This window comes from Panthera leo, chromosome C2 (genome assembly GCF_018350215.1).
Source record: "Panthera leo isolate Ple1 chromosome C2, P.leo_Ple1_pat1.1, whole genome shotgun sequence".
Classification (NCBI taxonomy): Eukaryota; Metazoa; Chordata; class Mammalia; order Carnivora; family Felidae; genus Panthera; species Panthera leo.
Window position 1 is genome coordinate 122,438,787 of NC_056687.1, and position 26,673 is coordinate 122,465,459.

At 41.6% G+C, this 26,673-nt stretch overlaps 1 long non-coding RNA gene across 4 annotated transcripts in view; it reads left to right on the plus strand.

Annotated features, from left to right (window-relative positions):
* Positions 1-15,347, plus strand: part of LOC122229532 — a 43,087-nt gene extending 27,740 nt beyond the window's left edge. The window contains exons 6-8 of one of the 4 annotated variants that reach the window (XR_006207021.1): positions 934-1,128; positions 13,740-13,820; positions 15,171-15,347. This is a non-coding gene — a long non-coding RNA (uncharacterized LOC122229532). The remainder of the gene's footprint in view (positions 1-933; positions 1,129-13,739; positions 13,821-15,170) is intronic. The other 3 variants (XR_006207019.1, XR_006207022.1, XR_006207023.1) reach the window with 3 other exon arrangements.
* Positions 15,348-26,673: the final 11,326 nt, after the last annotated feature.

The following is a 26,673-nucleotide window of genomic DNA, read 5'->3' on the forward strand; positions in this document are numbered from 1 at the left end:
TTTGTCTATTGTATACAGATTTCAAAGCACCACAAATCTTATTTGGAAAAATAATAGAGATATAAATGAAAAAAAAAAGATGATGTTTTGAGGGAGCATGGCTGATGTGGAGTTGAGCAAGAGGGGATATGAACAAAAAAGCTGAAATGGGAGGGAAGTGGGCTTTGAATATTGAAGAAATGTGGGGAACAGGGTGGGGGGAGGGATAAGAAATTAAGGACAGGATCAAGATTTGAGAGGGTGTTAGCAAAGATAATGTACTGAAATCAGAGCAGTGAGGACAGCTCAGGATGAGGAAGGAGAGTTTGCAGCCACACCCCAGGGCAGTCTAATCACCATGTCTTATTTAGTTAGCGATCTTTTTTTGTCTGGGTATTTTAAAGATTTTTCTCTTTATCTTTTTCTTATCAACTTTTGGATTAATTTGTGTCAATCCTGCTTTGTGCTCAGAGCAAACTTTTGAGAATTTATGTCTCTCTTAAATCTTAGAAATGTTCTAATTTTCTCTCTCAAGTATTGCTTCTTCACTCTCATCCATGTCTCTTAACAGATTTTTCTGATAATTATCCTTGTTATGGTTTTCCTACAGTTCACTTCCTCTGAGTCCATTTTCACACTGTGTCCAGTCTCTTGTACACTTTGCCTATTAAGTATATTTCAATGAGTATAGATTTCATTTTCAGGGTTTCAAATTATTTTTTCAATAGTTTATTGTTATTTTAATTTCTGCCTGATTTTGTCTCATAATTTCTGTCTCTTTATTGATCATTTCTTCTCACGGAGGATCCTAGACATATTATTTAAAGCCATTTTTAGATTATAATTTTAGTTTTGTTTGGAGTAAATTCATGTTTGGTAATTTATTAGTGTATTTTGTTTTGAGTCTTTTATCGAATTTGATTTCCTCATTTGTACTGGAATTTTTGTTTGCAGGCTCATCTTAAGAGGGAGGTCTTGCCCCACCTCCCTATCCTTGGAAGGTATTTCAATGAGGATGCATTTGACTTCATGTAGGAGGAAATCCAACCAACACTGGTTAAACCATATGAAATGTATTACTGACTTTAGGAGTACAGAGGATGGGTGGTCCCAGGTTCATTAAGTGGTCCAACAACATCAGGATTCCAGGTCAGTATCTTTCCTTTTCTTCAGCAGTTGCAAGAGGCTGTCTCAGCTTCTGGCATCATGTCATTGCATAATAACATCCCAAGTAACATGGGAGATATAAGCAGAAGACAGCAGTTTTTTCCCCCACAAATGCTTTATTTGGAAGAAAACCTTTCCCAGAAGCCCTGAGCAGTGAGCCTGATTTGGGTCCTTCACCTGGTGTTCAACGCATATATTGCCTGCCTGCTGTGCAAGAACAAAACTCTCAGACATCCCAGACTCATTGAGAGCTTAGCAAGACAGCGGTTCCAGCTTTTAGTCACCACTCTGGATTTCTCCTCCAATTCACATCCATAGACACAGTCATCTTGATTTTGGCTATAATTTTTTTATATTTATTTTTATATTTCATCTGTCATTAACATGTGCTCAGATTGGAGGTAAGGAAAGCTTCAAATGATGTACTTACAATGCTATCTTTTCATTTTTTATTTAAAAAAAAATTTTTTTTATTTTTTCAATATATGAAGTTTATTGTCGAATTGGTTTCCATACAACACCCAGTGCTCATCCCAAAAGGTGCCCTCCTCAATACCCATCACCCACCCTCCCCTTCCTCCCACCCCCCATCACCCCTCAGTTTGTTCTCAGTTTTTAAGAGTCTCTTATGCTTTGGCTCTCTCCCACTCTAACCTCTTTTTTTTTTCCTTCCCCTCCCCCATGGGTTTCTGTTAAGTTTCTCAGGATCCACATAAGAGTGAAACCATATGGTATCTGTCTTTCTCTGGATGGCTTATTTCACTTAGCCTAACACTCTCCAGTTCCATCCACATTGCTACAAAAGGCCATATTTCATTCTTTCTCATTGCCACGTAGTACTCCATTGTGTATATAAACCACAATTTTTTTATCCATTCATCAGTTGATGGACATTTAGGCTCTTTCCATAATTTGGTTATTGCTGAGAGTGCTGCTATAAACATTGGGGTATAAGTGCCCCTATGCATCAGTACTCCTGTATCCCTTGGGTAAATTCCTAGCAGTACTATTGCTGGGTCATAGGGTAGGTCTATTTTGAATGTTTTGAGGAACCTCCACACTGTTTTCCAGAGTGGCCACACCAATTTGTACAATGCTATCTTTTTAAAAAAAATATTTATTTATTTTTGGGAGAGCACAAGCAGGGGAAGGGCAGAGAGAGGGGGACAGAGGATCTGAAGCAGGCTCTGTGCTGACAGCAGAGAGCCTGATATGGGACTTAAACTCATGAACTGTGAGATCGTTACTTGAACTGAAGTCGGAGTCTTAACTGACAGAGCCACCCAGGAACCCCTATAATGCTGTCTGGATCCAAGTCCCTGTCCTCTGTCTATTTGGAATTATGGGATGTGAGTTGTGTCTTGGGCAAATGATCAAACTAACACAAATTAACTCACAGATGTGGGCCAGAAGGATAAAGAAGAGCATCATCATTTATAACCTATATGAATGTGAGGCTTAAACTAGCTGAAGCTCCAATCACCAGGACACAAACACCCTCAACAGGATAAACGTTCACTTCGGGCTTAAACCAGCCGAAGCTCCAATCAATAGGACACAAACACCCTCAACAAGATACACGTTCAATTTAGGCTTAAACCAGGTGTAGCTCCAATCACCAGGACACAAACACCCTCAACAGGATACACGTTCACTTTGGGTGTAAACCAGGCAAAGCTCCAATCAATAGGACACAAACACCCTCAACAAGATGCACGTTCAATTTAGGCTTAAACCAGGTGTAGCTTGAATCACCAGGACACAAACACCCTCGACAGGATACACGTTCACTTTGGGCTTTAACCAGCCATAGCTCCAATCAATAGGACACAAACACCATCAACAAGATGCACGTTCACTTCGGTCCTAAACTAGCTGAAGCTCCAATCACCAGGACACAAACACCCTCAACAGGATGCACGTTCACTTTGGGCTTAAACCAGCCAAAGCTCCAATCACCAGGACACAAACACCCTCAACAGGATACACGTTCACCTCGGGCTTAAACCAGCCAAAGCTCCAATCAGCAGGACACAAACACCCTCAACAGGATGCACGTTCACTTAGGGCTTAAACCCGCCAAAGCTCCAATCACCAGGACACAAACACCCTCAACAGGATACACGTTCACCTCGGGCTTAAACCAGCCAAAGCTCCAATCAGCAGGACACAAACACCCTCAACAGGATGCAGGTTCACTTCGGGCTTAAACCAGCCAAAGCTCCAATCAAGAGGACACAAACACCATCAACAAGATGCACGTTCACTTAGGGCTTAAACCAGCCAAAGCTCCAATCAACAGGACACAAACACCCTCAACAGGATGCAGGTTCACTTTGGGCTTAAACCAGCCAAAGCTCCAATCAACAGGACACCAACACCGTCAACAGGATGCACGTTCACTTTGGGCTTAAACCAGCCAAAGCTCCAATCAACAGGACACCAACACCCTCAACAGGATGCACGTTCACTTCGGGCTTAAACCAGCCAAAGCTCCAATCACCAGGACACAAACACCCTCAACAGGATACACGTTCACCTCGGGCTTAAACCAGCCAAAGCTCCAATCAGCAGGACACAAACACCCTCAACAGGATGCAGGTTCACTTCGGGCTTAAACCAGCCAAAGCTCCAATCAATAGGACACAAACACCATCAACAAGATGCACGTTCACTTCGGGCTTAAACCAGCCAAAGCTCCAGTCAAGAGGACAAAAACACCCTCAACAAGATACACGTTCAATTTAGGCTTAAACCAGGTGTAGCTCCAATCACCAGGACACAAACACCCTCAACAGGATACACGTTCACTTTGGGCTTAAACCAGGCAAAGCTCCAATCAATAGAACACAAACACCCTCAACAAGATGCACGTTCAATTTAGGCTTAAACCAGGTGTAGCTTGAATCACCAGGACACAAACACCCTCGACAGGATACACATTCACTCCAGGCCTAAACTAGCTGAAGCTCCAATTACCAGGACACAAACACCCTCAACAGGATACATGTTCACTTCGGGCTTAAACCAGCCAAAGCTCAAATCACAGGACACAAACACCCTCAACAGGATACAGTTCACTTTGGGTGTAAACCAGGCAAAGCTCCAATCAATAGGACACAAACACCCTCAACAAGATGCATGTTCACTTTGGGCTTAAACTAGCTGAAGCTCCAATCACCAGGACACAAACACCCTCAACAGGATACACGTTCACTTCCGGCTTAAACCAGCGAAAGCTCCAATCAATAGGACAAAAACACCCCCAACAAGATGCACGTTCACTTCGGGCTTAAACCAGCCAAAGCTCCAATCAACAGGACACAAACACCCTCAACAAGATACACGTTCAATTTAGGCTTAAACCAGCCAAAGCTCCAATCAATAGGACACAAACACCCTCAACAAGATGCACGTTCACTTCGGGCCTAAACTAGCTGAAGCTCCAATCACCAAGACACAAACACCCTCAACAAGATACACATTGGACTTAGTTTTAAAACAGGTGAAGCTCCAATCAACAAGACACAAACACTCTCAACAAGATAATGTTCAAGTTACAAGACCACACTTGTACATTCAGCTTATTAACATTTGAGGTCCGAGACTGTAGTGCAAATGGACCTTCCATAAGATTAGAATTCCAAAATCACCCCTAAAACCATGAATTTTCGTCACTTAGAACTTGAACTGGCTTCATCATGGCAGTTGTGAGGATCAATATTTAGTCTTGGTTAATTTAAATGGTACGTGATTTCCTACTTGGAAATGACAGAGGTAGGATACGAATACACTGACCCATGAACCCGCCTTGCTTGCCCATTAGGAACTTCATGGGCATGGGGTGAGGAGGGGGCTGGAGAGTGAGGGGAATCAGAGCTTTGTCTCTTTCCCGTGGGAAGGCCTATGTTACAGATCAGAACAACAAGGCACTTACTTAGTTTAACCTGCTGGTATTTGTTGATCCCTGGCTTTTGTAGACTGGCGGGCTGAGTTTTAGGAGCAGAGGTGAGGCTGTTTCCAAGACTTTCTTTCAAAGGCTTTGTTTTCAGAATTAATTTCTCCCTTTTCCTTCAAAGTTAAAAGAAAGTTCTGTACACGTTGTTTACTAGCAGTTTTTCCAAGGGAATTGGAGTTCAGCATTTCAAAGGCCTTGTTTCCAGAATTTTTTTCTTTCCACCCCACTTCCCCCAAGACAAGTTAGTTTTGTGCAATTTACTAGAGTTTTTTTTAATGCTTATTTACTTTTGAGAGAGAGAGAGAGAGCACACAAATGGAGGAGGGGCAGAGAGAAGAAGACATAGAATCCAAAGCAGACTCCAGGCTCTGAGCTGTCAGCACAGAGCCCAACGCAGGGCTGGAACCCATCAACCATGAGATCATGACATGAGGGGAAGTCTCAGACTCAACCGACTGAGCCAGGCACCCTTAAGGATATTTGAAGGTAGGTAGTGATAGGGCTGTGTGACGTCTCCTTTGCCAGTTTTTTCCAACTTCGGGTCTGCTGCTGTTTAAGTGAAGAGGGGCTCTGGCTGCTGCCGCGGGAGCATTACCCCCTCCTCACAGTCCAGGGGTCCTTCCAGGACGGTCAGCTTTGGGCTTCTGCTCAAGCCCGATCCCAGCCTCTGACTGCTTCCACCTTCACGTCCCCGTCAGTGTCGCCGCTGGCCCATTGTGTAGGGCTGGCCGAGGACTGCCTCCGCCCTACAGCCCCTCGGGGCTCCACCCATGCACCTGCCGCTGAGCCTGGCCTTGGGGGCCATAACTGGGTCCAGTCGCCCTCTGGTGAGTGGGGCTGTAGCTCCCAGCCACTCAGGCTGCAGCAGTTTCTGAGCCTTCTCCTTTCCCTTGGCCACTTTTAAGGAGGTAATGTTGTGTGCAGCCCCTCACCTCTGTGCTAATTGCTTGTACATGATGAGCTCCCACAGATGGTGGGAAAAGCAACCATGAGTTGATTTTGCTTTAAGCTTTAGGGACACAGGTACGGAGGTGTAGGAAGTGGGCGTATCAGGGCTGTGCAACCACGGGAGGCGGCTTTGTCCTGTTGGTTTAGGGAGGCTGCTATAGTCTGGAATAGGGGTTGGCAAACTATGGCCCCAGATTAGCCTGCCACCTGTTGTGAATTACTGGACCTCAATTACAGTTATTTGTGGGTTTACATTTTGTATCGCCAAAATTGGGTAGTTGTACTGGAGATGGTGTGGCTCTCAAAGCCCAAAATATTTGCTGTCTGACCCTTTGCAGTAAAAGTTTGGTCTTCAGTTTACTGAGAAGAAACATATGAATTTTGGTAGAGCCCTGAGAGATTCAGGAAACTTCCCTGCACCCCTTATACCTGTTCTGGGTGTGTGAGGTCTTCATGATGCTTATCCATTTACCAAGATAAATCTAAGTGCACTTAACTTTGCCTGGGTCTGACAGGCTAAGTGAGGTTCAGCATTGACGTGTGCCCCATTAATTCCCTCTGAGATGTTATGTCACTAGGAAGGGAAAGAACTAAAGATAGTGTAATATTAGAAACAATAAAATATTTGTGATTATTTGCATCTTTGTGAAGGTTTTGGGGTGTTACATTATTTGCTTTGGTGACATCTAGTTAGAGTAAAGCCAGTAAAAGCCGCTGACCACTCATCCTAACACATTTGTATCAGCACATCCTTCTAGGTGGCCCCAAGGTCAAGGAACCCAGCAGAGCTGCAGGCTACCACAGTGGTCAGTCCAGGGCAATCCTCAAAAGCCATGAGGATAGGAGAATGAGTCTGGTCTTCCTTCTCCTTAGGGTTTCTTCCCATCCATCCCCTGCTCCTGGTGGAATAGCCAAGGCAACAAGCGTAGTTTATCTGCATAGTGTGATGTATCAGCAGGAGCATCACCAGGTCTGCTCTACCTAAGGCGTTCCTGGGCTTCCTTGTTCAGGATACCGTGTTTCCTTTATAACCCAAGGCTGTTCTCCTTGATTGCAGTGTACCCCTCAAACAAGGGTAAAGAAAGTTTTCTTGAAGCTTGAAAATAAGGCAAAAATATGGGACATCTTAAATTAACAGGCTCAACCAAGAATTATTGTTTATGAGATGTTCCTGTGTTTGACCTTGTGTTTTACCATTTATTAAAGCTCAGACATTGTAAAGTTACTTGCTAACTTGAGTTCTGCTTGATAGAAAACAAACCCCCCACAGATTATGGTTTTATTGCTCTGTAGAACAGTAACTAGTTTTGCATCTGGCCTAGCAGTCCTTTTTAAAGAATTTCTTTTGTTTTTGTTTTTTCCTGGAAATCTTATTGAAGCATTCTTTTTTAAAATACCTTTTATTGAGGGGGTACCCGGGAGGCTCAGTCAGTTGAGCATCTGACTTCGGCTCAGGTCATAATCTCCCATTTTGTGGGTTTGAGCCCCGTTCTGGGCTCTGTGTTAACAGCTCCGAACCTAAAGCCTGCTTCAGATTATGTTTATCCCTCTCTCTCTGCCCCTCCCCTGCTCACTCTTTCCTTCTCAAAAATACACAAACATTAAAAAAATACCTTTTGAGGATTATGTAGACCTGTTCCTCACATACTCTACCACCTTACTGGCACATCCTTCTAGTGAAAGGCAGGCACAACTCTGTGATTTTAAGCCTCTTGTCCTTTAATGTACTCTGACCTCCCATTGGCCAAGGCAGATCAAATCAAACTCCAGGGCAATGAACTTCTCCAAAGGATGTGGAAATAAATATTACCCGAACAAGTATCTAACCTATTAAATGGTTAATTTTATGCATCAACTGAACTGGGCCATTCGATGCCTAGACAGATGGTTAAACATTTCTAGGGGTGTCTGTGAGGGCATTTCTAGAAGAAATTGAATGAGTAGAGTAAAGCTGATGGCCCTCCTCAGCATAGATGGGCACCCTCTAATCCACTGAGGAGTTGAATAGAACAAAAAGGCAGAGGGTGGGAGAATTCTTTCTCTGCCTGATGGCTGAACTAAACATCAATCTTCTGTCCTCTGCCTTCAGACTCAGCTGAAATCTGCCCCATCAGCTCTGTGGCTCACAGGCCTTTGAACTACATTACTGGTCTTCCTGGCTTCTCTAGCTTGTACGTGGAAGATTATGGAACTTCTCAGTCTCCTTAATTGCATGAACCAACATTATATATATTGGCTCTGTTTCTCTGGAGAACCGTGACTAATACACCTACTACAGTGAATGAACTGGAGAATTTCATGAGCAGAACCCATTGCAGGTTCTTAGAACAAATAAAAATGATCATGTGCTATACAAAATATAAAAGCATGCACCCTGACTTCTCAGCAAAAGCAAATTGCACCCCCGTGAATGTGTATCTCAGACTTCATTGAGCATAATGGAGATAATGAGTAAATTCAACGAATCCAAACATGATTATGCCATAATCTTGTACTAGTACCCTGTAGAGAGTTTTTTATTAATGAATTCCAGTGGTTGCAACTTTGTAGGGAGTAAACAGATCTAGGTGAGGTGATAGAACTTTATATAAGACTAAGTTTAGACCCATTGCAAAAACATTAGGATGGAACAGAAAATTTGAAACAGAGGTAGGAGACTCTATAGCCTGGGAGCCAAATCTGGCCCACCCCCCCAATTTTTGTAAATAAAGTTTTGTTGGAGCATAGTCATGGGCATTCATTCCTTTATGGTAGTCTGTGGCTGCTTTTGTGCTACAATGACAGGGTTGAATAGTTGGAACAGAGATCGCCGGGCCCATGAAGTCTAAAATAGTTTGTTTCTGGCTTTTTTGGTTTATTTATTTTGAGAGAGGGCATGAGAAAGGGGGAGCGACAGAGAGCGAGGGCGACAGAGGATTCGAAGTGGGTTCTGGGCTGTCAGCACAGAGCCAGACGTGGAGCTCAAACTCATGAACTGTGAGATCACGACCTGAGCTGAGGTCAGAAGTTTAACCGACTGAGTTTCCCAGGCACCCCGTCTCTGGCCTTTGACAGAAAATCTTTGTTGACCCTAATCTAGAAGCATGCCATGGGTATGATTTTTGCCTACTCTTGAGTTGCCTCTGGAGACCCCTACACAACCAGCAAGGTGACTGCAAGGGCAGCAGGACAGACCTTGCTAATCCCCCAGCCTGTGACAGGTGGAGCCTGCTGGGAGGTGTGGGGCAGGGTCTGCCAGAAGACCTATTGAGAGCTCCTCCCTCCCCCCTCCTTCTCAGGTTTCTTAGAAAAATGTTTTCTGAAAGGAAGAATGTTCTGGGTATTACCATCCCTCAAGAATTGGAAAGGTTTACCTCTGTTATACACCTTGAGCTGAAAACAAGAGATATTTATGTGAAAATGTGAAAAACTCAATTTCAGCAGTAGCGACAGGCACATGCAATGTCAGTCTGCTCTCTCCCCACTGACATTGCCAGTATTAAAAATAGCTGCTCTGTTTGTCCTTCAGCCCTGTATTGAACTGGAGCCTCCGAGCTGAGTTCTCCTTAGCTTCACGCTTAATGAAGCATAATTTGTATTAATAGCAGCTATTAAATCTAGAGTACTTAATAGGAATTTAGAGTGGAGGCCCTGAGTCACTGAGCTCCTCCAGCATGGTCCCCAGAGAGCTGAGCTCAGGCCCAAATGCCGGTGGCAATGAATCTTGGGCCTGGTGAGGTGAAACAGCTGTGGTTGAGCAGGAGGAGGGCAGGACTCAAAATCTCCGGATTCAGCCTGGAGTTTGTCGTGTCCCAGGCCCTGCATTGGTCCCTTGGTGGTGTAACGGCTGTATTCTGGAAAAAAAGACAGTGCCGGTGCTGGAGAACGGGTGGACCTGGCAGTTTTATAGATGGGCATTCAGATGTCAGTTGTGTTGTGTGACCTGGCCCTGGTCCCCTTATCTCTTTGAGCTTCAGTATTTTTTTTTTTTAGCCTGGGAAATGGTGGTAATTGAATGGGTGTAATAAAAGAAATGGGAGTTGCTATGAAGAATAATGAGGAAAGACACATAGAAATGAAGATTTGATGCTGGTTTTGTACCTCTCTGTTGTCGCATCCTTCTATAAAATCAGCTCAATTGTAGATGTAATTCAGAAGGACTTCTGTAGAGAATTACTATGGGAAACAAAATAGCTCCCTTTTATTTTCTTTAAAAATATATATTTTCTAAACGTTTATTTATTTTTGAGAGACGGAGACAGAGCGTGACCACAGGAGGGGTAAAGGAGGAGACACAGAATCTGAAGCAGACTCCAGGCTCTCAGCTGTCAGCACAGAGCCCGATGTGGGGCTCAAAGGCAAGATCATAACCTGAGCCGAAGTTGGACGCTTAACCGACTGAGCCACCCAGGCGCCTCCCTTTTATTTTCTTTTAGAAGTTTATTTATTTTGAGAGAGAGAAAGAGCACACAGGCAGGGAAGGGGTGGGGGAGGGGTAGAGAGAATCCTACCAGGCTCTGTGCTGACAGCCTTGGAGCCGGAGGAGGGGCTGCATGCCATAAACTGTGAGATCTCCATCTGAGCTGCAGTCAAGAGTTTTGGATGCTCGGCGCGCCTGGGTGGCTCAGTAGGTTAAGCATCTGACTTAGGCTCAGGTAATGATCTTACGGTTCGGGAGTGTGAGCCCCACATCAGGCTCTGTGCTGACACCTTGGAGCCTGGAGCCTGCTTAGGATTCTGTGTTTCCCTCTCTCTTCCTCTCTCCCATTTGTGCATGCTCTCTGTTTCTCAAAAATAAATAAACATTAAAAAAGTTTTGGATGCTTAACTGAGCCACCCAGGTGCCCCAATAGCTCTCTTTTAGACCTGCATTAGGAGTATTTCCTTACTTGTCCAGGCCTCCTTCCATTAACACACGTTGTATTTGCATTTTCCCTGTGTTGTAAATCCCCTCCTCAAATGTCTGTGTCTGTCCCCACCTGCCACCCCATGGGCTCCTTACAGGCATTGGGCAAAGAAAATATCTTTCTCACTGTGACTTGCCATCGCCTTGCCCAGGGGCTGGCACCAAGTACACGTGTGGTCATGAGGTTGCTGTGATCACTGTTATTTTATAATTAAGAAAATAATGTTAAACACAGGGTCTAAATGTCTGTTTTAATATCATCCCCAGCTGCTTGTCCTTGGGCAAATCGCTTAGTCCGTCTGGACTTCAATTTCCACATCTGCAAAATGGGGTTAATAATAGTACAAACTCAAAGGTTGTTGAGAAGAATAAGCATAAAAATAAGGCACTTACGCTGTGCTTGTGCCCTAGAGCTATTCTTACTAGAAGTGCCCCCTGGTAATTACTAGCAGAGCAGGAAAGGCGAGGCACAGTCCGTGCACAGGCTGTAGCTCCTTCTGACGTTTGCATACTCCGTGTGAAAGGCCTTTTCTGTGCTGGCCTGTGGAACTGGTCCGTGTAGTGGAGGCCTGGCTCCACGCATGGCTTCTGCTCAGCGGTATCCTCCCTTTGGAAGATACTGTTTGAGGCAAGCCATTAAGCAATGCCCTGGGTCCTTTTAAACGCACCCAGGAGAAAATGGTTTCAACAATATCCAAAAGCCCTTCAAGGGGGAGGACAGCTCTTGTCTTGGACTCAGGCAGCCAGCAGGAAGAGTGGCATTGAGGACCTGGCCAGATGCAGGCCTGAGCATCCTCACTGAGCTTACATTTCCAAGGAAGTGGTGGTGGGAGAGGGGGAGAGAGTTTTTCCCTCTTTAGCAAACCGTGAGGAGCCCTGTTTCATGAACAAGCAGACGAGCTTGTAGACTGTCCAGAGTGGGAGCACAGAGCAGGGGGGTTCTACAGGCGATTATTCAATTCTGTGATGCTGGGTTGACTGCAGTGATTCAGTCCCGGAGGTGGGGCTCTTTGTTGGGCTCTGGACATGAAAACCAGAGCTCCCAGGGTATTTGCTCCTCTCTGTTGTACAGCTGTGTGTGCACTCTGACCTGGCGTTTCCCCAGGTCCAGGTATCACAGCCCTTGGGGCAAGAAAGGACTGGACGTTGGCAGAGTGGGAAACTGAGGAGTGACCTAAGGAGACTCGAGCTAGGGCAGTAACAGTACAGCTGGCTCACAAAGCCGGCCGTTTGCTTTCCTGAGGGAGGCACAGGGTGAAGCAGTGGAGAGAAACATGGAAACAGAGTCCCAATGCACCTGGCAGTGGACCCAGCTTTGGTGAAAATAATACAAGATGATGAACACAAAAGTAGGTAAAAAGTACATGTTTATTTAGAGGAAGAAAGACATTGCAGATTTTAAAAGCTGACAAAAACAGGCAAATAATAATGTGCTTGAATTAACAGCCAGATGCAGCTCTGGAAATTTTTTTACTAACCTATTTTGATTGCGTATTCTTTGATTGTCAATTCAGATGGGGACAATTTTGTAATGTTTTCTGTGAGGACAGAAAGGTGATTCAGTCTCCCCTCTTGCATAGTTTATCAGACATTGCTGTATGTTATCGGTAGTTTAGGAAAACATTTTTCATCCTCATGAATCATTAGAGTATGTCATGGAAATGTGAGGATTGTTGTAAATTTGGAAAACTTCTCTATGTCCAGTATATGGATCGTATTTCCTTCTGCTTATTTCTTGTTTGGTAGTGTTCTGATCCTCCTCATATATATATATATATTTAATCTCTTCTGTTAGTCCATGATCTGCACTTTTCGGATACCATGATGCCTTCCTTATCTTCATTTGGAACGTCAGCATTTCAATCTAGTGCGGTGTAAGAGCTTTAGACATTTTGGGGCTCCTGGGTGGCTCAGTCAGATAAACATCTGACGTCAGCTCAGGTTATGATCTCATGGCTCATAGGTTTGAGCCCTGCATTGGGCTCCGTGTGGACGGTGGGGAACCTGCTTGGGATTCTCTCTCTGTGCCCTTCCCTACTTGCGCGTGCATGTGCGCACACGTGTGCTCTTTCTCTCTCCAGCTGAAAAAAAAAAAAGTTTAGACGTTTTGAGGCCTCTGCTAGTCTTTCAGTTGATATTTTTGGCTTCTGTTAGGATACTTCCTTTCTGTTGTATGAGTTTTGGAATGATCATTACTTCTCAAAAAATACACAAAATCTGTAATTAAGGAACACAAAGAAATACAAATATATTTTTAAATGCTAGTACTTTGTATTTGCATAATTGTGAAATCAACTTATTTTTATACGATCTACATTGACTGTGTAGGAGTTTAGCCAGGCAAATTTCTTCAGGCCATTTTCCTGCATCCGTGGTAAATTTGTATGCAATTTTATCTGAAACTTCCTGATTTTTTAGAGGAGAAATTGTGTCAGATATACTAAGATATGCCCTGATACACGGGGACATTTAAATAAAGCTGTTTTCTACATAGACATGTTTTCTGTTTGTATTATTGCTGCAGGTTTGTGCCCTATAGCACAAGAATTATAAAATTTATTTTGTTACATTCCCATAACAAATAATTTTAAAATGTATGCCAACTTTATCATTGTATATACAACATTATTAGGTGTATTCTGAGAAGAGAGACATCTTTATCTAGGATAGCACTGCCTAGGAGAGGGTGGATAGGCAATGAAGCCTTTACTTATAATTGTAATCTTCCTGTGATGGTAAGAGTGTTTAAGAGACCAGCTCTGACTCCATGCATTTTGAACTTGGTTTCTCTTCCACCCCCAGGTGCTGTGGATCATGTTTATACATGTCATCTCTGGACTTGTGCCTTTGTACAAGATGCTGGAGGGATCAGCACAGTGGGCAGTAAGTGACCACCCAGCCCTTTTGTAAAATACCCACTAAACTGATTGCACAGCTGCTCCAATGCCACCTACAGGAAGGGAAATGACCCAGAGAGGAAGTCAGCTGGTGAATGATAGCATTATTAACTGATTATGTTCACATATCTTATTTTGGACAAATCATGTGACCATGAGAACACATTGTTGGGGCTGCTGTCAGGGTCTTGGGAAGGGGCTAGGCAAGTGAGGAGCATTGAGGAAAGCACCCTCAGCTTTGTTGGGGAATCCACCTCAGGTGCCCATAGGAGCTCATACAGGAGGGAAGGAGCAAGGGAGCCAGGCTAGGAGACAGGCCACGCAGGGTGATAAGATGGATCTGTGTCAGAGGGAAGCCAGGGCAGTGGAGAGTCAGAGAGGCAGGACCTAGCTCAGGAGAGAGGGCAGGGAAGGCATCCTTGAGGCTATGGTGTCCAAGCTGAAACCCAAATGGTGGCTAGTGCTTAGCTGGATAAAAAGACGAGAGAGGCATTTCAGGTAGAGGGCACATTGAGAGCAAGGGCCCAGAGGTATGGGTGTTTGCAGAGTACAGAGATGAACAAGCAGTTTGGTATGGCTGGAATTCAGAGTGCCAGGAGAGGAGAAGAAAGAGATTCAAAAGAAAAGCAGAGGGGGGATGGCAAAGGACGTAGAGACCATGGTAAAGGGAGGATGGGCCCTGGGAGGTACTGGAAGATGCAGGTGTGATTTGCATTTAGAAGGCTCACTTGAAGCAGGGTGGAATTGGAGTGGGGAGAGACTAGGTTGGTGCGTAGCCTGTGGGAGAGTGGCTGCATATGAGTAGAGTAGTAGTTTTTTGTTTTTTGTTTTTTTAGGAAAAAAAATAAGGAGTGAGGGGGGAAAATACCTTTGGATGAGTGGGGATTTCCAAGGGTAACAACCCACGTGTTTGGGTTGATGGTGATGTCAAATGAGGGGACAGAGGAAGAGAAGCAGATAAGATGATGAGCTGCTTGAGGTTCTTAGAGTAAAGATGCCCCGTGAAGGGTCTTCAAATACACCCACCGCACAGGTGAGAAATCTGCCCTAGTGATGACTTTTGTAAGTCAGTGAAGCCAGAAGCAGGCATGAGCTCCTCGAAGGAGTCAGTGGGAGGTGAGAGAATCAAGGGCATAGCACCAAACCCTGAAAACACTAATACTGAAGGCAGAGAAGAGAAGCGTTTGTAAGACACTGGGAAGAAAATGGTAAAGTGTAGGAGAAAGATCAGTCTCCAGGGAAGTTTTCCTGAATTTGGGCATGACCTGGAAAAGGAGAGGATGAGGCAGAGCTTGGGGAAAGCCAGATGACAGCAAGCATGTTTTCCTTTTTACAGTTCCACGTGATTTTCCACATTGGCAGCATCTGGTGATTGGAGGGGCCAACTACTTCCACCACTTGCATTCTCTTTTTATTTTTGTCTCAGAGGGACTACACAACCATAGTGTTCTCAGTACCTAAGGCAGACATTTCCTGAAACTAGCAGAGAATGTGAATAAATACAAAATGTTGAGGTTTTGCCTACAATGATCCTGTAGGTATCTCTATGGCCTAAAATGTGAATTTACTTTGCACATGCATTTGAATTTACTAATGACAATATTTAACTCTTGGAATAATAGTTTTGTGTTGTATTCTGTGTAGAGGAGTATAGATACTCATTATCTCAGTTAATTAGAATAATGCTATGTAGTTTAACACAGCAGAAGTTTATTTCCCAGTCATAATTCCTATCTGGGATAGGGTCCGTTGGAGTTTGGCCCCCTAAGGCTATTCAGGGATCCAGGCTGACAGAAGGTACATCATCTTGAAGCTCCACCATTTGGAACACTTGGCTTCCTCAAGCACCGGACAGACAAAAAGAGAGCTGTTGTATCATGCCCTGGCTCTATAGTGCTTTGTCCCGGAAGGGCATGTATTGCTTTGATGACCAGCTCTTTGGCCCAGACAAGTCACACAACCCCATCTAACTGCCTAGGAGTTGGGATGTGGAGGATTACATCCATATATGGTGGGCGGTGTATCTCTGCCACACCCAATATTGTATAAATCCAAAGTCCCCCAAACCAATGTAGGTCGGAAAATAGAAACAAAACAATAAGAAAATACCTTCCAATTAATATGAACAAGTATTCATGAAATACTTTCGTTGCAAATTATCTAAACAAATACAAATGGAAATGCATCTGTATCATTTTACAATGTCTGGTTTCATTGGAAGCAATTTATTTTTTTAAAACCCTAGTAATTTAATTTAAATTTTGACATCATATTTGTAATATTAATTGTAATACCACATTGACATTCCACTTCTATATTTTCCAATATTAATTTAATTAAGAGTAACTAGAGGATTTTTTATTGTCATTTTTATATGAAAATAAGTATAGGAAATTCAGAAAATTACAGAAAAAAAGTTTTAGCTATTTTGCTTTTGTGGTAAAACCCAATCTTAGCATAATTTATATATGTCATGATATGTTTCTATCTTTGCTTTCTGTAATAAGTGCACAAATACTACAGAGATAAAACACAGTCACTTATAAGAAATTGAGTTTCAACAAAAACTTAATTCACCAACAGATTTTTTTTCTCATTCTAATTTATAAGGAAATTACTAGACCGTGAAATGTTAAATTTCCCAGTTTTATTATACAATACATTTTTATTTGGAAGGAAAAGCATTCAGTACCAAGTTCTATGTCTGGAATTCCTAATCATTTAGAGAAAACAAAGCTCATAGGTAAGATTTTTTTTTTTAAGAAAAGTTAGGTGATAGTTTCATTTACTTTTCTGGGCCCAGAATCTACCATTTCCAATATTGAAAGTGACACTTTGATCATTTTTAAAAAAGATTTTTGGCCTTATGTAAAGAGAACCCCCCCCCCCCCCAACCTTTGGGTCTCCTTTACTCACACACTCAGGAGACTTCTGATCACATGTGTGGGTTTTCTATACATCAAACAATTCTCTGTGACATTGGCTGGGTGTCCTGTAATTCATTTCAATTCGAATGTTTTTTTAATATCCATTTATTTTTGAGAGAGAGAGACAACGTGAGTGGGGGAGGGGCAGAGAGAGAGGGAGACACAGAACCTGAAGCAGGCTCCAGGATCTGAGGTGTCAGCACAGAGCCTGACACAGGGCTTGAACCCACGACCGTGAGATCATGACCGGAGCCAAAGTTGGATGCTTAACCGACTGAGCCACCCAGGTGCCCCTAATTCATTTCAATTCAGACACCATCTACTTGGAGTCAGAATCAGATCCCACATGCTGAGGGCTCAGTCCCATAAGACTGCCCAACTTCAGGTGCCAATCACAAGTCCCAGGTTGTCACCTGTACTTCTGATTGGTTATAAATCAGGGTTCCTATAGCCCTCTCCTTGGGCTTGATAATTTGCTGGAATGGCTCATAGACTCTGGGAAACTGTTAGGTTTACAGGTTTATTAGAATATAAAAAGCATATAAATGAACAGCCAGATGAAGAGAGAGGGTGAGGCCTGGAAGGGTTCTGAGCACAGGAGCTCTTAGCCCTTTGGGATTGGAGTGTGCCACTCTCCTGCCATGCAGGTGTGTTTACCAACCCAGAAGCTCTTTGAACCCAGTATTGAGAATTTTATGGAGGATCACATAAGCTTGATTGACCATTAACTCAAATCTCCAGCCCCTCTCCCCTTCCCAGAGGATGGGGACTGGGGTGAAAATTCCAAGCTTCTAATCATTATTCGGTCTTTCTGGTGAGCAGCTCCCATCCAGGAGCCCACCAAGTTACCTAAGTAGAACAAAAGACTATCCTCTCACCCAGGAAATTCCGAGGGATTTAGGAGTCCTGTGTCAGGAACCAGGGTCCAAGACCGAATATTAGAACAAAACATGCTTTGGAAGTTCTTGGCTTCTCTCATCCCTGAAATGCAGTTAGATCAGCACCAAACCATTTTGCACCAATTCAGAAATTGATCTGAATAATCTGCATAACTTGAGCCATAGAACTTGGCAGGTATGCAGTACAGAAAGGTGAGCTGGGGCGGAGGGAGAAGCCACTGAGGTTTGAGAGCTGTTTTTGCAAAGGGAGGACAGAGAAGGGGGGGAGACTCTGTCACACTGGAAGAGTATAGGAAAAGAACTCCCCCGAAAAGTAACTGGAAAGAAATAATGGAAACACTCACAGGGACTGAATAAGAAATCTGTTCCCTAAAACCATTGATGAGGAGAAATCAGGGGGGTTCAATACTGTTAGGACTCTATAAATAGACAAGAGCAGAGTCAGAAATTCCAGAGCCCAATACCTGGCAGTGCCCTGGTGGGAAGGAGGGGCAAATCCCCAGGAGCAGGCAGCGAGGTTTGAGGGGTTCATGGGCCACACAGGGAGAAGTGGTTTCCCTGCTTGGAGGGCATTCAGCCTCCCCACAGGCAGAGGTCCCAGCAGACCCTAGAGGACAGCCACATTTGCTGGTATTTCTACAAAGATGCTCGGTGTGGTGAAACCTGGTGCTGGCTGTGTGTTGTGATTTTCCATAATCTTTGAACCTTTGCCGCTGCTGATGGCATGAAAGTTTTGTGAGGCAAGCCACAGCACCCAACCACAGTCTCTGAACCTCTGCCACAGGCAGATTGCACGAGCATTCTCTGGGGCAAGCTGGTATCTGGCCATTGCTCAGAGAGGCACTCCCCCTGAGGGTCAGAGCAGGTCCAAGCTGCAGGGTTCCCAGAAGTGAGAGCCCCATATGAGGTAGGATTCAGGAGGGAGGTGCTGCATGGCAGGGTGATTGATGGTTTGGACACGGAGAGTGTAGAAGTGTGGAGTGAACAGAGGCCTGAGACAGGGGTGGGGTGCTTGGTTGCTGGTCAGTGAGAGCACAGAGTTCCTGGGCCAGAAACTAGGAAGCTGGGTGTGAGCATTTTCACCTCTCCTGGGCGTGCACATACAAGCGCACATGCTCATTACTGGTATACCCCAGTAAGCTAATCAGCACCACCTAGTGGAGAATGGAACTGTTACAGCTAGCCCCACCCAATTGTGCTCTCCAAGCACATGCCCTAGAGGAGCACCACAAGTCTCTCTGACTGTGTATTGTATAGACTATAGGGTGCTTCATAGCTTGAGTTCTAGGGGAAACTAGATGTAACTTCATTCAGGTTTTATTCTGTTTGCTAGTTCATCTATACGTTTTTGTTTTTGCTTTTAAATTGTTTTTTTTTTCTTGGATACAGAAAGAGAAACATTTTTATTTTCCATTAAAATTTTTTTGGATTCTTTGTACTATACTTTTAATTTTTTGGTAATTTTTAACATTCTATTTTACCTCATTTCATCTTATTTTCTACTTTTTTTCTTTTTCTTTTCTTTCTCTGTTTTCTCTATTCTATCAAGCTTCTTTCAACAACCAGAACAAAACAGACCTAGGATCTACCTTCCTGTATTTGATTTTATGTATTTTTAATTTTGAAACTTTAATTTTTATATTATTTCATTCTTTTTCTTCCTCCAAAATGACAAAATGAAGGAATTCATCCCAAAACAAAGAACAGGAATAAATGACCACCAGGGGCTTAATCCACAGATATAAGTAAGATGTCTGAATTAGAATTTAGAATCATGATAATAATAGTAGTTGGGGTTGAAAAGCATAGAATCCCTTTCTGCAGAGATAAAAGAAGTGAAATCTAGTCAGGATGAAATTAAAAATGCTATAACTGAGATGCAGTCTCAAATGGATGCAATGGTGGCAAGGGTGGATGGAGCAGAGCAGAAAATCAGTGATATAGAAGACAAAATAATGGAGAATAATGAAGCAGAAAAAAGAGGGAAACTAAGGCAGAAGAGCACAATGCAAGAATTAGAGAACTCAGTGACTTATTAAAAAAGAATAACATCTGAATCCTAGGAGTTCCAGAAGATGAAGAGAGAGAAAAAGGGGTAGAAGGTTTATGTGAGTCAGTTATAGTGGAAAACTTTCCTAATCTGGGGAAAGACAGATCTCAAAATCCAAGAAGCACAGAGAACTCCCATTAGATTCAACAAAAATCAACCATCAACAAGGCATATCGTAGTCAAATTCACAAAATACTCAGGCAAGGAAAGAATCATGAAAGCAGCAAGGGAAAAAAAAGTCCTTAACTTATAAGGGAAGACTGATCAGGATCACAGCAGACCTATCCACAGAAACTTGGCAGGCCAGAAAGGAGTGGCAGGATATATTCAATGTGCTGAATTGGAAAAATATGCAACCATGAATTCTTTATACAGTAAGGCTGTTATTCAAAATCGAAGGAGAGACAGAGTTTCCCAGACAAACAAAAATTAAAGGAGTTTGTGACCACTAAACCAGCCTGCAAGAAATTTTAAGGGGGACTCTCTGAGAGGAGAAAGGATGAAACAAAAAAGACCAAAAGCAAGGAAGACTATAAAGGACCAGAGACCACCACCAGAAACTCCATCTCAACAGGCAACACAATGACAATAAATTTGTATCTTTCAGTACTCTAAATATCACTGGACTAAATGCTCCAATCAAAAGACTTAGGGTATCAGAAATGGATGGATAAGAAAACAAGACCCATCTGTATGCTGCTTACAAGAGACCCATTTTAGACCTAAAGACAATTTCAGATTGAAAATAAGGGGATGGAGAACCATCTATCATGCTAAGAAAGCTGGAGTAGCCGTACTTATATCAGACAAACTAGATTTTAAAATACAGACTGTAACAAGAGGTGAAGAAGGGCATTATATCATAATTAAAGGATCTGTCCAATGAGAAGATCTAACAATTGTAAACATTTGTGCCCCAAAGTGAAAGCACTCAAATGCATAAATTAATCAACATAAACTCATTGATAATAATACCATAATAGTAGGGGACTTCAACACCCCACTTACAACAATGGACAGATCATCTAAGCAGAAAATTAACAAGGAAACAATGGCTTTGAATGATGCACTGGACCAGATGGACCTAACAGATATATTCAGAACATTTTATCCTAAAGTAGCAGAATACACATATGGAACATTCTCCAGAATAGATTACATACAGGACACAAATCAACCCTCAACTAATACAAAAAAAAAAAAAAAAAAAAACAACACAACAAAAAAACCCGAGATCATACCATGCATATTTTCAGAACACAGTGCTTTGAAATTTGAAATCAACCACAAGAAAAAATTTGGAAAGACCATGAATACTTAGAGATTAAAGAACATTCTCCTAAAGAATGAATGGGTTAACCAAGAAATTACAGAGGAAATTAAAAAGTACATGGAAGCCAATGAAAATGATAACATGATAGCCCAAAACCTCTGGGATGCAGCAAAGGTGGTCGTAAGCAATCCACGCCTTCCTAAAGAAGGAAGAAAGGTCTCAGACACACAGTGTAACATTACACCTTAAATAGATGGAAAAAGGAGAGCAAATAAAGCCCCCAAACAGCAGAAGATGAGAAATCTAAAGGTTAGAGCAGAAATCAATGATAACAAACAAAAAAAGAAAAAAGAAAACAAAAACAGATCCATGAAACCAGGAGCTGGTTCTTTGAAAGAATTAACAAAATTGATAAACTCCTAGCCAGATTGATCAAAAAGAAAAAGGAAAGGACCCAAATAAATGAAATCACAAATGAAAGAGGAGAGATCACAACTTACACTGCAGAAATACAATAATGAGAGAATATTATAAGCAATTATATGCCAATAAATCAGGCAATCTGGAGGAAATAGACAAATTCCTAGAAACATATAAACTACCAAAACTGAAACAGGAAGATGTAGAAAATTTGAACAGACCTGTAACCAGGAATGAAATTGAATTAGTAATAAAAAAATATCCCAAAAAACAAGAGTCCAGGGCCGGATGTCTTTCCAGGGGAATTCTATCAAACATTTAAAGAAGAGTTAACATGTATTCTCTTGAAGATGTTCCAAAAAATAGAAATGGAAGGAAAACTTCCAAACTCATTCTATGAGGCCAGCATTACTTTGCTTCCAAAACCAGACAGACTCCACTGAAAAGGAGAACTACATACCGATTTCCCTGATGAACATGTGTGCAAAAATTCTCAACAAGATACTACCCAAACAGATCCAACAATACGTTAAAAGAATTATTCACCGTGACCAAGTGGGATTTATACCTGGGATGCAGGGCTGGTTCAATATCCACAAAACAATCATTGTGATTCATAACATCAATAAAAGGACAAGAACCACATGATCCACATGCTTTTTCATGAGAAAGCATTCAACAAAATACAACATCGTTTCTTGATAAAAACCCTCAAGAAAGTAGGGATAGAAGGATCATACCTCAAGATCATTAAAACTATATATGAAAGACCCACAGCTAGTATCATCCTCAATGGAGATATACTGAGAGCTTTCCCCCTAAGGTCAAGAACATGACAGGGATGTCCATTCTCGCCACAGTTATTCAACATAGTGTTGGAAGTCCTACCCTCAGCAATCAGACAACACAAAGAAATAAAAGGCATCCAAATTGTCAAGGAGGAAGTCAAATTTTCACTCTTCACAGACAACAAATACTGTATGTGGGAAACCCAAAAGATTCCACCAAAAAAACTGCTAGAACTGATTCATGAATTCAGCAAAACAGCAGGTTATAAAATCAATGTACAGAAATTAGTTGCATTTTTATACACCAATAATGAAGCATCAGAAAGAGAACTCAACGAATTGATCCAGTTTACAGTTGCACCAAAACTGATAAAATATCTAGGAATAAACCTAACCAGAGAGGTGAAAAATCTATACACTGAAAACTATAGAAAGCTTATGAAAGAAATTGAAGAAGACACAAAAAAATGGAAAAATAGTGCATGGTCCTGGGTTGGAAGAATAAATATTATTAAAATATTGATACTAACCAAAACAATCTACGTGTTCAAAGCAATCCCTATCAAAATAACACCAGCATTCTTCACAGAGTTGGAACAAACAATCCTAAAATTTGTATGGAATCAGAAAAGACCCCAAATAGCCAAAGCATCCTGAAAAAGAAAACCAAGCTGGAGGCATGGCAAAGCTGTAATCATCAAGAAAGTATTGTACTGGCACAAAAACAGACACACAGATCAATGGAACAAGATAGAGAACCCAGAAATGGACCCACAGACATATGGCCAGCAAATCTTTGACAAAGCAGGAAAGAATATCCAATGGAATAAAGACCGTCTCTTCAGCAAATGGTGCTGGGAAAACTGGACAGCAACATGTAAAATAATAACATGGACCACTTTCTTACACCATACATAAAAATAAGCTCAAAATGGGTGAAAGATCTAAACGTAAGACAGGAAGCCATCAAAATCCTAGAGGAGAATGTGGGCAAAAATCTCATTTACCTTGGGCACAGGAACTTCTTACTCAACAAGTCTCCAGAGATAAGCAAAAAACAAAAATGAGCTTTTGTGACCTCATCAAGATAAAAAGCTTCTGCACATTGAAGGAAACAATCAGCAAAACTAAAAAGCAACCAGTGGAATGGGAGAATGACATATCAGATAAAGTGCTGGTATCCAAATCTATAAAGAATTTATCAAACTCAACACCCAATAAACCAAATAATCCAGTGAAGAAATGGGTAAAAGACATGAATAGACACTTCTCCAAAGAAGACATCCAGATGGCTAATGTACACATGAAAAAATGCTCAACATCACTCATCAGGGAAATACAAATCAAAACCACAATGAGATACCACCTCACACCTGTCAGAATGGCCAGCATTAACAACTCAGGCAACAACAGACGTTGGCAAGGATGCAGAGATAGGGGAACACTTTTGCACTGCTGGTGGGAATGCAAATTGGTGCAGATACTCTGGAAAACAGTGTGGAGGTTCCTCAAAAAATTAAAAATAGAACTACCTATGGCCCAGCAATTTGTCCAAAGGATTTGGATAGTACTTATCCAAAGGATACAGATGTGCTGTTTCGAAGGGGCAAATGCACCCCAATGTTTATAGCAGCACTATCGACAATAGCCAAAATATGGAAAGAGCCCAAATATCCATTGACTGATGAATGGATAAAGAAGATGTGGTATATATATATACAATGGAATATTACTTGGAAATCACAAAGAATGAAATCTTGCCATTTGCAACATTGTGAATGGAACTAGAGTGTATTATGCTAAATGAAATAAGTCAGAGAGAGACAAATGTCATATGACTTCACTCATGGAATTTAAGATACAGAATAGATGAACATAAGGGTAGGGAAGCAAAAATAACATAAAAACATGGAGGGAGACAAAACAGAAGAACAAACTGAAGGTTGCTGGAGGGGTTTTGGGTGGGGGGATGGGCTAAGCAGGCAAAGGGCATTAAGGAGGCATTTGTTAGGATGAGCACTGAGTGTCATATGTAGGGGACGAATCACTAGATTTTACTCCTGAAATCGTTATTGCACTATATGCTAATTAACTGGGATATAAATTAAAAAGAAAAAAAGAACAAAACATGCTCTTATTAAGAAAATACAAGGGTATAGGAACCCTGTGTCAGGAACTTGCAGCTCTTTACAAATACTTGCATGTATTTCTTTTTTTCCTGTCAGAATATATTTATTTTCAAGGAAACTTGTTTTAAGTTTATTTATTTCAGAGAGAGAGAGAGAGAGAAGGAAGGAGGGAGGGAGAGAGAGAGAGAAATTTCTGAGAGAGGGAGAGAGCACTTGTGTGTGAGCAGAGGAGGGGCATAGAGGAAGAGGAAGAGAGTGGATCCCATGCAGGCTCCACACTATTCGTGCAGAGCCCAACATGGGGCTTGAACTCATGAAATGTCAGATTATGACCTGAGCTGAGATGAAGAATCAGAAGCTCAACTAACAGCCACCCAGGTGCCCCATCTAAGGAAACTCTTTAAATGAAGTTTTTAAAAAAATCTTTATTTTAATTCCAGTATTGTTAATGTGCAGTGTTATTAGTTTCAGGTGTACAATGTCACGATAAAACAATTCTGTATGTTATTCATTGTTTATCAAGATAAGTGTACTCTTAATTCCCTTCACTTATTTCACCAATTCCCCCACCCACTTCACCGCTGGTAACCATCAGTTTGTTCTGTGTGGTTAATAATTTTTTGGTTTGTCTTTTTTTCCCTTTATTCATTTGTTTTATTTCTTAAATTCCAAATATGAATGAAATCATTGGTATTTATCTTTCTCTGACTTACTTTGCTTAGCAGAACACTCTCTGGCTCCATCCATGTTGTTGCAAATGGCAAGATTTCATTCCTTATTATAGCTGAATAAATATTCCATTGTATCTATACAACATCTTTATCCATTTATCTATTAATGGATACTTGGGCTGCTTCCATAATTTAGCTATTGTAAATAATGCTGCAATAAGCATAAGGTTGTATATATCTTTTCAAATTAGTGTTTTCCTATTCTTTGGGTAAGTAGCCAGTAATGCAATTACTGGCTCATATGGTGGTTCTATTTTTTCTTTTTTTGAGGAACCTCTATACTATCTTCCACAGTGGCTGCACCAGTTTGCAATCCCACCAACAGTGCAAGAGGGTTCCTTTTTCCCCATAACCTTGCCAATACTTGTTGTTTCTTGTGGAGTTTTTTGTAGTCATTCTGACAGGTATGAGGTGGTATCTCATTGTGGTTTTGATTCACATTTTCATGATGATGAGTGATGTCGAGCATCTTTTCATGTGTCTGTTGGCCATCTTTATATCTTCTAAAAGAAGAATATGGAGAAATGTCTGTTCATGTTTTCTGCTCATTTTTAATTGGATTATTAGTTTTTTGGGTATTGAGAGGTATATCTTAATTATATATTTTTAATGCTAACCTTTTATTGATATCATTTGCAAATATCTTCTCCCATTCAGTATGTTGTATTTTAGTTTTGTTGGTTGTTTGCTGTGCAGAAACTTTTTACTTTGATGTAGTCCCAATACTTGTTTTTTGCTTTTGTTTCCATTGCCTCAGGAGACCTGTCTATAACGATGTTGTTATGGCCAACAGAGAAATTACTGTTTATGTTTTTTTCTAGATTTTTATGGTTTCAGGTCTCACATTTAGGTTGTTAGTTCATATTGAGTTTATTTTTGTGTATTGTATAAGAAAGTAGTCCAGTTTCATTCTTTTGCCTGTAGTTGACCAGTTTCCTCAGCACCATTTGTTGAAGAGACTGCCTTTTCCCCATTGTGTATTCTTGCCTCCTTTGTTGATGACTAATTGACTCTCTAATTGTGGGTTTATTACTGGCCTCTTTATTCTGTTCTGTTGATCTATGTGTCTGTTTTTGTGCCAGTATCAGACTGTTTTGATTATTGTAGCTTTATAATATAACATAACTTGAAGTCTGGCATTGTGATATCTCCAGCTATACTTCTTCAAACTTGCTTTGGCTGTTCAGAGTCCTTTGTGGTTCCATGTAAATTTTGGAATTGTTTGTTCTAGTTTTGTGAAAAATGTTGTAGATGTTTTGATAGGGATTGTGTTAAATCTGTAGATTGCTTTGGGTGGTATGGACATTTTAATAATATTTATTCTTCCAACCCATGAGAATGGAATGTATTTCCATTTCTTTGTGTCCTCTTCAATTTCTTTCTTCAGTGTTTTATAGTTTTCAGACAGGTCTTTCACCTACTTGGTTTATTCCTAGGTATCTCCAGTTTTTTTGATGCAGTTAGTGGGATTGTTTTCTTAATTTCTTTTTCTGCCACTTCATTTTTAGTGTATAGAAATGCATTGGATTTCTGTGCAGTTTGTATTCTGTGTATTCATTGATTTTGTGTTCTGTGACTTTAGTGAATTCATTTATCAGTCTAGTAGTTTTTGGGAGGAATCT